Source organism: Lagenorhynchus albirostris, chromosome 19 (genome assembly GCF_949774975.1).
Source record: "Lagenorhynchus albirostris chromosome 19, mLagAlb1.1, whole genome shotgun sequence".
NCBI classification, from domain to species: domain Eukaryota; kingdom Metazoa; phylum Chordata; class Mammalia; order Artiodactyla; family Delphinidae; genus Lagenorhynchus; species Lagenorhynchus albirostris.
Window position 1 is genome coordinate 43,007,167 of NC_083113.1, and position 15,043 is coordinate 43,022,209.

The window sequence follows — 15,043 nt, forward strand, 5'->3', positions numbered from 1 at the left end:
ATCTCCAGAAAAGAGAATCAAGCTGGTTGAATCTTCCAGAGAAGAAAGGTAAGTGCTGTGTTTGCCCTCCCAGGCCATTTTCTTTCACTCCCTCTGCTACTGTTAGCACAGAGTTGCCCTGATTATAGGAGAAAAGAGCCACAAACATCTCAGATGAGAGAGTTTATATCCCGCCTTCAGTCTTCTGCTCCTTGAGAAAGAGGAATGCTTAGACAATGTGTTCGTGCTAAATGCCTGTTGGAAAGTGCATTATGTATTGGTGACCTGATGCCAGGTTTACTGAAGTCATTTCACACGTAGCACTCTAGACGTCTTTTTATCTATTTATATATTTTGGTTACTGAATTTTGATTGCAGCTAAAAGAGAAGACAAAAAGGACGTACTGGATGATCGCTTCAGACAACCCCTCCCAGTCGTCAACACCTTGGTGAGGCTAACCCAGAGTCCTTAACCAGTCCTCAGCTCTGCAGGGCTGAATTTTATCACAGGATTCTATCCCCACTCTCTGGTGACCAGGCCCAGCAGAACCAAAACACAATTTCCCAGAACTCTCAGGTGACTGAAGGACTGTCTAGAAGCCCACTTGCCAGTTAACATCAGGCTATTTTCTTCTGGCCAGATTACAGGCACGTCCTTAGCTTAGAACCTTTGTGGTGAGCATCCCTTTAAAGAGGCCAGCTCACAGAAAGCTATGGCCCACAGGTTAGCCTAGAGAGCAGTGAACAGAAGCAGTCAGATGTTTCCAAGGAATATTTCTGTTCAGCTAGGGTAGCTGGATTATTCCATTCTCCAAATCAAGGGTGTCTAGAAAATCAGGATTGGGCTTTCAAATCAGAGAAGAATCTCCTTTGGACCACCTGGATATACACTAAAAGTTTTTATTTCTTGGCCTTCCTCTAACTAAACCCCATAAAACCCACTTAAGATAATCAGATTAGGTATGTTAGATGGTTGGTTTAACTTACAACTTTATTTGCATTAAATGTATTTCAGTTCTGAGGACATATCCTAATTGATCAGCTTGATTAGACTGAGAAAGTCTCTAGTCTAAACACCTAGTCTAGGGAGTGCCTCACAAAGCATTGTGGTCCCCTTATCTCCATTTATAAATTGCCTCTTAATTTGAATTATTTGGCAACTGGCTAAAAGCATCTGTTCTTTATTGACTTTGATGGATTCAGTTTCAGAGAGTGACCTTTTCTGTCCTTGTTACCAAACTCAAGGGGAGGATACCGTAATGTAACCCTTCTAAACACCAAATATGACCAAAATATTAAAAATTACCAAATTGTAAAATAATCTCCCATGTATATAGATATGTATAGATATGTATATAGATATCTGTATCTATATATGTCTCCATCCTTGAGAAAGCATGAGAATTGAGAGCTTTACGATAATAAGAACGCAAAACTTAAGAAAAAGAAAAAGGCACAGAACTCCAGGGGCAGATGGCAGGAGCAATAGTGACACATTCCTGCACAGGCCCGAGACGCGTGTCTGCTTCTGTGTAATAGCAGCGTCCCTGTGCTTGCCTCCCACCTCTGCCCGTCTCTCCTCCCTCTGCGGCCACCTCCTCCTGCTGCTCCTCCAGTCTCCTCCCTTTGTCTCTGCTACAGAAACTCTCCTGGCCTCGCACCTCCAGTCCCCTCCACTGCGTAGCAGTCTGTCCCACGCCCCCCTGTATCACTCATTGGTCTTTTACTTGCCCCCTTTCCCTTCCCTGCTTCTTCCTCCTCTTCTAGGCCACCGGCACATCTCCCTTGGTCTCCAGAGGATGGCACTGTGGCAAGAGTCAGGCAGGGGCCCAAAGCTGTGGCTGCAGCCAAACCCCAGGCTCTCTGCCCAAGTGTCGACTGGTTGATCAGGTTAGACTTACTGGACATTCTGGAGAGCTTCCCTCTCTGCTGTTTTGTCCTTCCTCCTTGGCACAAACTTACCCTTCCACACACTCTGTTATTTAATCAGAAATCTCTTAACTTGCACTTTGCTCCTTATCGTCTCTCCAAACACATACTTTTCCATATGTTCATATTCTTCTTTCTTCACCTCTCTTCTCCATTCCTTCACTTTCCTATGGCTCTGCCGACCCATCCACGTGTAAGGGCTGACCAGGGACAGGAGGGTAGGAAAGCGAATCACAGGCAACGACGACAACAGTTTGTTGAGCACCTACTATGTGCCAGACGTAGCACCACATGCTGAGAACACTGCAGTGAACAAAATGCTTACCTTCAGGGGAAGCTTACGTTGTAGCAGGAGGAGACAGGCAACAAGTAAGATAAAGAATAAAGCAGGATATCAAATGGTGATAAATGCTCTAGGGAAAAATCAAGTCGGGAAGGAGAGGTGAGGAGTGTATGGGGTGAGAGTTGTGAGTTTGGATAAGTTGTCCAGAGAGGGCCTCACTGAGAAGTTGAAGTTTGAGTAAGGATCAGAAGGAGGTGAAGGAGCGGCCATGAAGATACTTGAGGGAAGAGCGGTCCAGGCAGAGGGAGTGGCGAGTGCCAGGGCCCGGAGGTGAGAGAGGAGGGGCAGTGCTGCTGGGCACAGTGAGCGGGCAGGAAGTGGAGCGGAGGGGGTGCAGGGGGCGACGTGCCGAACAACGTGGAGCCTGTGGACCGCTCTGAGTGAGGGGGCAGCCGCAGACCTGTTTCCACCTGAAGCCCCTTCAGCTTGTTTTTGGAAAGTGCTTTGAGGCCAAGATGATAAAAGCTGTAAAATGGGAAATGTATTGAGCCAGAAGTTGTTCACATCCAACCACAGTTTTCTCTCAGTTTGGAAGTGGTAAGCCCCATCCCCTTTCACCAACGCCTTCTTTGGCAGCAGCCGTTTCTCCTCATTGGCCCCAGAAGAAAGAGGACAGCAGACGGGTTGGTCTGGCCTCTGTCCCCGCCCTGCTCCATCTCTTTGTCTGTGAGGCTGTGAGTGAAGGGAGCCTTGCCTGCCGCCTGCACTGGAGGGATGGCCAAGACACGTGAAAGTTGATCAGTTGGTTGGGGGATGATTCACCTGACCTGTACAAAACCAGATTGGCTTCTGCAGTCTCTCTGCACAGAAATCCAAAAGCTCAGCTGGAATTTCAGTGGCAAGGGAGAGAGTCAGAACGGGAGCTGAGTTCCAGGGTGGGCTGTGGGAGGCAAGCCACTCTGCCCTGACCACGACGGGGGCATGGGGGGTGGTCTTCTTCCACTGCCTCCTGGACAGCAGCAGGCGTGACCTCTGAGGGCTGTGCTGTGTCCTCCAGCGAGTTCTGCAGCCACAGAGCTTCTGCAGTCACACGCAGCAGCCTCCCTGCAGTGCACGGCACCTCACTTCCATGCACCACTCTGCTCGGAGCTGACTGGCCACTTGGGGGTTGGGGAGTTGTCTTCTTAGAACACCGGCTGCTGCACTCTTCCCTGTTGGCGGGGCTCAGGGCTGTGCTCAGCGTACCCCGTGCCTCCAGCAGGTGTAGAGGCAGCGCAGACCTGCACCATCAGCCCTGGAAGGGGCTGCACCCACTTATTTGAAGGGTCATCCCTCTTGTCCCTCCCCAGTGTTCTTCATGCTGACTCAGGTAGGTCCGTACTCCCAGGAAGCTCAGGTATTACGTGCCCCCACCCCCGTGACACTCTGCAGTCCCTGGGGGGCATAGAATAGCAAGATCAGTTACTCTGTGTTTCCTTTAGTTTGGAAGGTCATTTTTTACCCATGAACTTGTATGATACAACAACATCGTGGAACAGAGAGGCAAACTATTGTTATTCCCTTTTGGTGGAATTTGGCCCAAGTCTCCTGGGGGGCTTGAGGCAGACTCTTTTGAACATCTCTTGAATCCTAAGGAGCCTCTCCCCCCAAAATTAGTATAGCAGCAAAGCCCTTTCAACTAGAGCACAGCTTGAGAAGCACTCAGGAGCTCATATACACACAGGAGCCCCGGCATGTGGGTCCCACAAAGCAGTCACTGGAACTCTGCTGACACAAGCTGAGGGATGCCGACCCTGTGCTGGCCCCCTGCCCTCAGAGTGCTGAGGAGTGGCAGAGCCCTCAGGTACAGATGCCCTGGCTGCGTGCGTGTGTGTGTGTGTGTGTGTGTGTGTGTGCATGCATGCATGCACAGATTATATGTTTTATGAATTATAACAAATTTAAAGTATATGTAACGAAGAAGAATTCGCAATCTCACCTCCACTCCTACCCCAAGGTTACCACTGACCAGCAGGTGGGTGTATATCCCTCTAGATCTTTCCTTCCTTTCATCCTTTTCCCAAACGAACACGAATATACCTTACTGCTTTCAGAAACAAAAATGGGATTGTCACCATAAAGAGTGTCCCATAGATTTTTTTCTTAGTCACATACCTTGGAGACACTCAGTACTTACAGCCCCCTCTCCCCTGTTGATGTGGCATGTCTTCCATTGTATAGATGAATGACAGCTGGTTTAAGCATTTGCCTCTTGATGGTCAGTTGAATTATTTCTAAGTTCCAATGATTCTTCAATGATTCTCAAGCATAACTCTTTGCATACTGAAGTGTTTCTATAGGATAAGTCCTAAAAGGTTGGAAGGCTGGATCCAGAAGATATGAACATTTTCAGTGTTCCTTCCACCAACACGCTTGTGCCGATCTACGTTCCTCCATCCTCAGCTGACACTGCTTTAATAACCATGCAATGCAGGTTCAGTCACCACAGCAAAGTGTTAACACCATTCTCTAAATAATTTCAGGCCCAGGAAATCTTCAGGGGATGGAGTTTTCTGTGTATCAAAACCACCGGTAGGGGCACAATAACACTTTGCAAGTATGCTCACCGGCAGCCAAAGTCCAGCTACAAGTACTCGTCCTGGAGAGAAATCCTGAGCTCCTGCAGGTGTATTCAAAAGAGCTCTGACTAGGCTCTCAGCTCTGAGACTCCGTCCTGAGTGTTAGGGTATGCCTTCTCATGGGGTTAGAGGTGTCCCCAGGATAATGACCACGGTTCCCACACCAGACTCAGGACATCGGGTCTGACGGCCCCTTAAAGTATCAGGTTCATCCTGTAAAACCCAGGATGAATGATTGCTGTAGCTCTACATCACTGTACATCATAATCAGTTAACACTATAAAGAGCTTATTGTGCTCTTCTGTACACTTGACATATATTAATCCACTAAATCCTCACACTGGGCCCATGAGGTAGGTATTATTATTTTTATTAATTTATTTATTTTGGGCTGCGTTGAGTCTTCGTTGCTGCACGCTTTCTCTAGTTGCGTTGAGCGAGGGCTACTCTTTGTTGCGGTGCGCGGGCTTCTCATTGTGGTGGCTTCTCGTTGCAGAGCACGGGCTCTAGAGCGCAGGCTCAGTAGTTGTGGTGCATGGGCTTACTTGCTCCGAGGCCTTGTAGGATCTTCCCGGACCAGGGCTCAAACCCATGTTCCCTGCACTGGCAGGCGGATTCTTAACCACTGTGCCACCAGGGGAGTCCCGAGGTAGGTATTATTATTATCCCTGTTTTACAGATGGGAAAACTGAGGCACACAAGAGGCTAATTACTTGCTCCAGATTACATAGTGAGAAGTAGCCAAACCAGTATTTGGACCCAGGCAGTCTGGCTCCCAAGGCTGAGCTTTTAGCCACTGTGCTTTGCCACCCAAAAGACACTATACTTCCAAGTAGTAAAAAACTGTTAATATAAGTGAGGATAAAGACAGTGGTTCCCTGCTTGTTCAGATGGACCATGTATGTCAAGATAAACCTCAGCCCTGATTCCCTCCAGATAGTGTCCACGTACATCAAAACCTAACCTCAAACACCAGAACTTGCTATAGATCTTGTTTTTGACCTTGTAGTTTGCCTAGCAGCCGGAGATGAGATTTGCTAAAGCCCCCCAGCCCACCTGCTCCTGTACTTTGGCAGCTTTTGTAAATTTCTCATTGAAAGGCCTATTCTTCTTTATGGGGGTGGCTAAGGTTGTAGACCCTTGAAGCTGCCGCGCCGTGTGTGGGAAGAAAATGTAGTAAGTCTTCCCGTGAACTCCAGTGAGAGCCCAGAAATGTCTCCTTTGAAGGTTTGTTGTTTTTTGTTTGTTTTACCCTTTTACCTCCTGTAAGCAGGGTTTCGGTTCTCAGATTTTGGTATCTCAGAATGATAACAATGGATCATTTTAATGTGTGTGTATGTATTTCTCACATATATACATTGATAGCTCTATTCCATACCATTCCTTCAGAGAAAAAAATGAGACTGGAATTAATGGCCCTATTTTGCAGAAGGGAAAAATAAGGTCCAGAGAGATAAGTTCTTGCAGATGGGAAGAGACAAAGGGAGAAGCGAGTGAGTGCACTAGAGCAGAGAAACTTCTGACTTCACTTGCTAGTTCTTATAGGAACCAGTTAGCCAGCACCTAACTCCATCTCAGAGATGCAGGGGGGGCTGAGGGTGAGAGTTGTTGGTATTATGAGAGGAGGGCAGTTTGCGGGGCAGATTCGGAGCTGCAGGAGCACCCTCTCTGCTGGGGAACTAGGAAGAGCTACTGGGCGTTTAAGTGGTTTATTAAATGATGTAAAATTTAATCTTCACTGTCTGCCTTAAAAGCTAAAACCTGCTCAGAACAGTGCCTGGGTGGGACACATTCACACACCCCTTTATTAGACCACACACCACTTTCCAAACTTCAAAACTTATGGTGACCTTGTTAATCTTAGGGAAGGGCCAGCCTGAAATTAGGCTGTCTTTACTAAAAGAATGGTGGTGCTGATGCTTTGAAGAGCTGGGCGTGGGGTGATCCCCCTGCCACTTTCCAAAGAAACTATATCAGTGCTGTTCAGAGAGTGCAAAGAACAAGGCTCCAGCATCAGCCATGTGGGTGTTTCTCTGTGGCCAAGGCCAGGACCATGTGAGAGAGAGTCATGGAGACTCCATGCCCCAAAAGAGAGCAGCCCATATCCACTACCCTAACCCATCCTCTAGGTAGGAAAAGCCCTCAGTGTGCAGAAGTCCTGTCCTTTGTAAAACAAAAACTAATCCTAGTTGTTTTTGGCAACTCTCTCCTCCGTGGCTTTCCCCCAGTTCTTCTGGAAAAAGCAGGCAGCACCTTTGCCAACAAAAAGATTATATCAACCCAATTCCAGGTAGATCCGGAGATCTGGGAGTGGCGTGTCCAGCTGGTCCTGTCTGCCCGCCTCTGTTTCTCCTTGGTTCTCCCTCCTAATTTCCACCTCATATCAGCGTCTTTTCTCCTTTTTCTTTTTTTTCCTTCTGGCTTAGTAGCTCATTGGTTCATTGTTAAGTTTTTAAGGTCACTTAATTCAAACAAGTGTGGCAGGCATGGTGCTGGAGGAAAATGGATAGATACTTGTACGCTCTGGAGCTCACCTCTGGGACTGGCTGTCTGTCTGCTGTCCTCCCAGTGCCAGAAATGCACTTGCAAACCCAGCTGAGGAGAATCCTCAGGATGCGTCCTCACTGCTGGCTGTGTAATAGAATCTCCTGGGGAATTAAATAAAAAATTCAAGCCTGGGGCTCACCCCCAGTGTTTGTGACTAAATCGATCTGGGATAGGGTCCAGGCATTAGTGTTTTTCAAAAAGCTCCCCAGGTTTTAAAAGTCTAACGTGCAGCAGCCAGACGTGAGAACCACTACATTAGCTTATCTGGTGAGAAAAGAGAGAGAGAGAGAGAGAGAGAGAGAGAGAGAGAGAGCGCGCGTTAGGGGGGGGGTGTCCTAACAAAAAAAATCTGAGAGTGGGACATATTTTGGGGGGTCTCTCCCCACGAAGGAGCTGATGGGGACTGCCTCTACCCTCAGCTCTTCTCTAATTGCTTTCATGGAGGATCCAGCTTCGGACCTCCTCTGTGACAGTGACTAACAGTGTCTTTAATCAAGAACAAGGACATGAAGCAGAAGCGCCAGCACATTTAAGAACTGTGGTTGATGTTATTGTAACGAAGCCAAATGAATTTGGAACAAGGTTACCTTAAGTGGTTTTGTTCTTCTCCTGCTGATCCTGCAACTGGGGCTGTAGGCTGGGATTGCATCCCGCTGAAGTCCGGGAAAGTGAGTGTGCGCTTGTGGAATGAGCAAGTACGCGTGTGTCCGTTCTGTGTACAGTATGTTACGTGCACGTGTGGGTGTGGACGTACCCATTGGTACTGGCATGGGGGTAGGTTTACAGCACCCAGAGGAGACAGCCTCTCCCCGGGCAGGAGTGCAATGCTGTTGACATCATCATTCTTGGAAATACTTTTTTTCAGGAAAAGCATCCTTTCAGGGTACTACTAGAGCCCACATTAAGTGCACCTGCCTCTCTTCCCCAGGATCACCGTGACCCCTGGACGAGGGGCTGAGTGGGGGCTGACACCAGCTGGGCTGTGCCAGGCAAGCCGTGTGCCCTGGCTCTGGGCTGTGTTGCCAGGAGGAAGGAAGAAGGAGTCTTTTTATAATTTACTCAGAGCTGCTGGCTGAGCAGGCACAGCTCTACATACTCCCCTCTTCCCTGCAAAAATTCTCTCAAAGGAACAGTGGGAGGGATTTAAATAAAGCGAAGTACTGGAGTTTTGGCTACCACTAATCCTACATCCTGGCCCTCCCAACTTTCCTGCTTTCTTAGCAGACGGAGGTTGCCAGACTTTTTCACATGAGCCCACGTATGATATGGGCTGTATCCCATCCAGCGCTAGTTTAGAAGGAAATTCTGTGAATTTACAATTCATATCATTTTAAGATAATCTTTTTATTACAAGACTATTATACTTATTTATAGAATGTTTGGAGAATACAGAGAAAAGGGCAAAGAGAAAAAATTCATTGTTCTACCACCCAAACAAACCTGATCTTAATATCTGGGTGAATTTCTCTCCTGCCCTTTAATTCATAGGATTCAAAAGAAAACAACGTAAATGTAGTCATTCATACATGACAATTTTTGTATCCTGCCTTTTTTACTTAACATTGCATTATAAGCATTTTTGCCTATTCCTACATTCTCTTCCCGAACATTACATTATATTTAGTAGCTGCACAATATTCTGCCAAGAAGGTAGGTTATGGTTTAAAATCGCCTTCTGGATTTCTTTCTGTATTCACCTGGGGGAGGGAGAGGAAGGAAAGATGGCCAGGAAGAGCTTTTTCTGTTCAGGATTTCAAGAAAGCATCTCCAGGTCTGGCTTGACACTTGGTTATCGTTCTGTGTGCCCTTCTAATCCTGACCTTCAAGCCAGCATAAAAGAACCTAGCCCCTTAGTAGGAGCTGGCAGCTCTGCCTCCAGCAGAGCAGAGGCCCTTTATTTTGAAATGAAAATGACTCTTCTATCCACGGAGGGAGACTGGAGTTAAAATCCAACCATTGTAACTGCAGGACAGAAAATCCTTAAGCCTGCTTCTTCAAACGTAGCACCTAGAAATGGTACTGATTACAGAGTACTTGTCGGTAAGAGGGAAGAGTTATGAAGGGATAACTTTGCTTGGTAGTAGCTGCCTTGCCGCTGTCAAGGCACACGCTTTCCACTTGGAATTATGTATGAACTAGTGTGGCAGATTATTAGGCTGCCTTGAGGAGGAGGCCCTGTGTAGTCAGCTGGGGGGCATAACCAGCTACTCTTTGGGGGCCAATTTAAATTCACCTTCATTACCTTCAAGAGGTTTTGATTGTGGTCAGCCCAGAGGAAGTGGATGGGATGAAGCCTGGAGGGACTGGGGGAGACCTGGTGGCTTGGCTGCCATCCCCCATTCTGCTTGGCTTCGCTAGAGGCTGTGGGCTGGATGCCAGGGTGGAGCACTAAAGCGTGAGGTCAGAGGGGGAGGGGGCAGCCTGTGGAGCGAGACCATCCCTCCGCCCCTCCCCCACCCAGTCATTCACTAGGCTACCAGCAGAGCAAAGCAACTCCTGGTTACTGGCTGGCAGGGTTGTCCCGCAGCTTCAAGCACGAGTGATGACAAGAGGGATCGAATGGCAGGCTTCTATTGGCACAAAGGTATTTGGGTATTTCATGGGTTTGGATTTGAAAATTAGTTGAAAGGTGAAATATGTGTTTGTGGTACTGTCAGCTCCAGTCATCTCAAAACCTCCAGAGCTTTGAGAATGGCCCCCTCCACCCTCCGAACTGTAGAAGTCTCTTTTCCTTGATTATTCCTCCACCTGTACTCTCGCTTGTGCCCAAGATAGTTGGCACTGCCTGCCCTCACCTCCACTTCCTGAGGGCAGCACCAACAATTCTCACAGCTGCCCTTTCTCACCCTTTTTTGTGGTTTATCTGCCTCCTAACAGGTCTCCTACCCCATTCCTAGTCCTTACCCCAAAACACCACTGGCTCAGCCATCCCCAAACAATACTTACAGCCTCTTACTACCTGGCTCTGACAACTTCAATATTCTCTGTTACCTACTGGATAAAATCCAAACTCCTTATTCAGTCATCCAAGGCCTTCCAGAATCCACCCCTAGCTTCCTTCTTCTCTGCAGCTAGACTTTATCAGGCACTTTCTACAGAGCAGGCACCGTTGCAACTTCTTCAGTGTAAATTTCTTGTTTCATCCAGACCTCTCTTTTGCTGGCCTTCAAACACACCTCACCCATTCCTCTACCTACTCTTGTTCGTAAGCTTTGTTTCCTGTCTAGAATGCTCTTGTCTCTCTACACAGTCAGCTCAAGTCCTCCATGAAACTGCCCAGCCCATACCAGCTCACAGAGATCTCTTTCCCGAAATCTTCAAACTCTTGCAGTTGGATTCTCTCATCAACATTATAAACTTTCTTGTACGGTGACTTAATTTTTCAAGTGTATTCTTCTTCAAAACGGATAACCATCTAGATGGCAGGGACCAGCCTGAGACTTTGCAGTGCCAAAGCATCCTTCTCTGCTCGGATCAGGTCTTCAGTGTTTAGTAAATGAATGTTGAAATGCCGCATGAATCTTCTGCTACAGAGCTGAATAGGAGGCTTACCCTCTGGAACCTGTGTAAAAGCCAATTCAGCAACCTCTGAATTCACATTTTTAAGTAATTGGGTATGGAATTAGTCCTATTTCTGAATCCCCAGTGGTAAGCAGAGATAAACGTGAGCTTTATTGTATCAGACCCTTAAGGATTCCCCTACCCATCTCCCCCTGAAGAGATGAATGCAAATAGGTCACGGCAAAGTGGATGTTAATTACAGGCAAATCCTGCCGGGCCACAAAGGTAAAGACTCTCCAAGCTGCCTGATAACACCAGGTTGCTGGCCCTGCAGACCAGAAAAAGATAATTTGCTCCCCGGGGAAAGCCATTTAGGGGGCCAAGGCAATTGATATGGGCAGAGTGTTTACTGTTCTCATAATGTTGCATCTGGACCTGCCGTTCATTTCGGAGGTTTTAACTGACTAGTGAGGTTGTGCTGTACCAGCGCAACCCTGGAACCAGCTGCGTGAGACAGGCATTAAGCCTGTGGGACAAATTTGGAGCCTTAGAAATTAACTAGGCATGAGATGATCCTGGAGCAGCCCCAGGAAACTTGCACCCAAGATGTCATGTTGCTGTGTTGCTGAGGGCAGACGGGACCTTTCCAAACTGGCTGCTCCGTTCCTAAAGCGTCTAAACAGGTCACTTGCAAGTAGCCAGTTGGTTGGATCTGACTCACAGACACATTTGGCCTGGCCTGTGGAGTGTTTTTTAACGTTTGAATTAGTAGCTAACACTTTAATATGAGGAGATTTCACGTAAAAATCTGGATTTCTGGCTTCTCAACAACAGAGCACCTGGCCACGCTGGGCCCTCCCTCTCAAAGGGACATCTCCTTTAAATGGGACCTTGGCTCCCCACCAGGCCGATGCACTCATCTTCGTTGCCGCCCAGCCCCTGCTTGTTTCCCCTGTTCTAAAATTTTGCAGATGGCAAATTTGGGTGGGAGGTAGAATCAGATAGCTCCTCCAGTCTCTGGCAACTCCAGGCTCTGTGATGCTCCTGGATGTAGAGGCGGTGGCCTAGAGCTCAAGGAGTCCGTAATGCAATTGAGACAAGGCATTTTTCATGAACACTGATCTCTGAACTTCCTGTCACCAAGTGTCACATCCTAGAGGGATAGGCATGTAGAATCCATAGCATCGGCAAGCAGATGCCATTCTCTGGTTGAAGTTGGCTGCAGTTAACCTTTACTGAGCACTTACTGTCAGTCAGTCGCTTCAGTCCTTGTGACATCCATGTCAGGTAGATACTCAATCCCATTTCTGGGATGAAGACACTGAGGTTAGTGCCACACGGCTAGGGGCAGAACTGACTCCAGAGTCCTCCTCTTAACCAAGGGCTTCTCTCTCCACCTGTGCCTTGTTTGCTCTTAATAGGGCCCATCTGAGGTTCAAAACACATTCCCATCGCGAATACTAGTTTTAAAAAGCACACAATGTTTAAACCATGTAGCACATTAGTGATGATTTTCTCAAGCAAAAGCCAGAAGTGATTTGGTTTATGTAACACAAGATGCGGGGCAGGTGGGGGGGCGGCAGTGGAGGAGGTGTGCCAGGGGTCTGCTTGCCTGGGCGACTGAGGGGTGAGCTCTGTGGCCTAGAGTGAGTCAGGGTGAGCCCCTAAGACTTCTGAGAGGAGCAGCTTACAGATTGCAACTCAGGTTCCTATAAATTTGTTGCAGCTTGGGAAAAGTGATGGAAATTGTCCCAGGTGTATCTGGAAGATATGTAAATTCATTTTTATTAGTCTTCAATTATAATACCTCCAAGATTTTCTGAGATTTAGAAACCCAGCGTATTCAGCTCGTTCTGAACTAACTTCCTCTGCTAAGAATTCCCCACCTCCCCCCAACCCCATGCGACCTCACCTCACCCAAGTCTAGCACCAGCTTTTGGGAGCTTGGAAGCCTCTGGCGATGAGATCAGTTGGGAATTTAGGAGGTCATGGATGTCGGAAATACAGGTGTAAAAAGGAGAGGAGAGTTGGTTTTGGCTTTAGGACACTGGAGCTTACAAGGTTCTTGCAAAACCATTGCAGCTTTTGAAAAAGCGTTAAAGTCATCAGCGCCCCACTGCGGGATTGAAAGCTAAGCTTGTCACAATTTCACAATTGGTAACACCTTTGACCAGTCTTTTTGTATTTAACAAGTATTCTCTTCTGCGCTTTTTTTTTTTTTGCCGGCAGGAAGGTTCTGGGGTCTGGGCTTTAGGGACTACCCTATACCGCGCACAGTCCCTCCGCGTGCTGCAGTCGAGGGATTTCTACCCGCTCCCCCGCTTTGCAGAGGAGGGGGCAACTGAGAGTCATAATTTTGGAAGCCCTTATGGGTTATACTGAAGTTAACTACGCTTCAGGTTCTAGGTTGAGCACAGTGACCACCTCCCCCTGGGCAGTTGGTCCCGGAACGAGAGCGGCGGAGGGGGAACCCATTTTCGGAGGGTGCGGAGATTCTTGAGTCTTTGCGAACTGGAGTAGCCGCGTGCACTCGGGAGCCTGCGTCCAACCGCGCGCCGGCCGCGTGGGGCTACCTCTGGCCGAGCCGGGAAGGAGGTGCTACCTCGCGGCCCTCGGGGGAGCCCTCCCACTCTTCCCAACTTTCCCGGCCCCAGGGCCGGAGGAGGGCGCCTCTCCCGGCGGGGACGCGCTAGGTACTTAAAGGCGGCTCGGCGGGGCCGGAGCTCTTCAGTCGGAGCGCGCGGTGGCGGCGGCGCACGGTGGAGCGAGGCGCGGCGGCGAGGAGCGGGAGGAGGGGCATGGAGCAGCCGCGGGCCTGCTGAGCACCGGAGCGCGGGCAGCCGGCGGCACGGTGAGCGCAGGCCCGGCCGGCCGGCCGGCTGCCTCGGAGGGGCGGGCCGCGCGGGGTACCCGGGCGCGCCGGGCTCCAGGGGTGCCTCTTGTTGAGCCCCGCGGACCACGCCGACTCCCGGGGCCGTGCGGGCGCGGCGTCCAGCGCCGGGAGGCGGGCTGAGGGCTGCGGCATCTCCAAGCTTCCCGGCTCCCGTTCCTGCAGCCCCCTCCCCGCTGACCCCTCCTCCCTTTCTTCCTCCATCCTCTCCTTCTCCAGCCTCTCCTCCCTTCCTCCCTTGTGGCTCCTGGTTTGTGAATGGCTTGGGAGGCGGGCGACGGTGAGGGGCAAGAGGCTGGCTGGAGTCTCTCCCTGCCCCAGGCCCGCCCAGGGGTTCGCACCTGTCCAGGCACCAAGATGCTTGGCGCCCGGGTTTTTGCGGGTCAGCCGGGCCACGGCCGCACGTACTCGCGGCCTGGGCTCCCCTTCCCTTGCGGGCTCGGAGGGGCCGGGAGGGCGGCCGGGCGCAAAGGAAAGAGCCCCTACCCCGCGCGCAAGTTTCCACCCCGACGCGTGTGGGCCCCGCAGCAGGGCGCACCTGTCAGCTGGAGAGGCTGCAGACTGGGCAGCCCCGCAAAGTGTCGGGAGTAGATTGGCGGCGTGCATCCTTGTCTGGGGTTTTCCTCTTTCCCTCATCTCTGGGGGTGGGGGGAGGGCTTAGGGAGCGCCCCCAACCTCTTGCCCTTGAAGCCGGGTGCGCGTTAGCCTACCGGGGCCGAGCTCTCGTTGATCCCTTCCGAGCGAAGGGTATGGGGGGCAAGAGGCTCCCTCCGCCGGCTTGGGGGTGACACGGCCCCCTGTCTGGGCAGGGCCACCTGGGGCAGAGCCCCGCACCAGCGCCTGATTGCACGTGGGGTCTCCAGCTGCGGGACCTTCTTGGGTCCTCTGTGGCGTAGGGGTGCCGAGGTAATGTCTCCACTTCCTGAGCAGGGGAGGAGGGTGTCCCGCCTGGGAAAGGAGGGGGCCGGCGACACCGGGGACGCCGTCTTTGTCTGCAGGCACACTTTGCCAAGGTAGCTGGGGCCCCCGAGGAGATGAGTGAGGCCTGGGTCGACTGATTCCTTGGGTTTTCCGTTCCTTCCAGGCTGGGTCGTGGGAAACCCGCACGTGGGTGTGGCCGGCACCGCCTTCGCCAGAAGGCGAGGCTCTGGCGTGGGCGAGAAGCCTGGCCAGTGTCTTCCCGGCTGCGTTAACCTGGTGGGCACCGCCTCCGGCACTGCACCGGGGCGGGGCGCCAGCGCCCAGCAGGTCGCTGGGTTGGCCTCGGCGCCCCCTGCCCTTTCCCAGAGCGCAGGC

The 15,043-nt window shown here is 50.4% G+C and overlaps 1 protein-coding gene across 4 annotated transcripts in view; it reads left to right on the forward strand.

Moving 5' to 3' along the window:
* HAS3 (hyaluronan synthase 3) overlaps positions 1-15,043 on the forward strand; it is a 25,355-nt gene continuing 10,312 nt past the window's right edge. For 3 of the 4 annotated variants that reach the window (XM_060131852.1, XM_060131853.1, XM_060131850.1), the window contains exons 1-2: positions 1-48; positions 358-428. The gene's annotated coding sequence lies outside the window, so the exon portion shown is untranslated. Of the gene's footprint in view, positions 49-357; positions 429-13,598; positions 13,709-15,043 lie in introns of those variants that run through there. The other variant, XM_060131851.1, reaches the window with a different exon arrangement.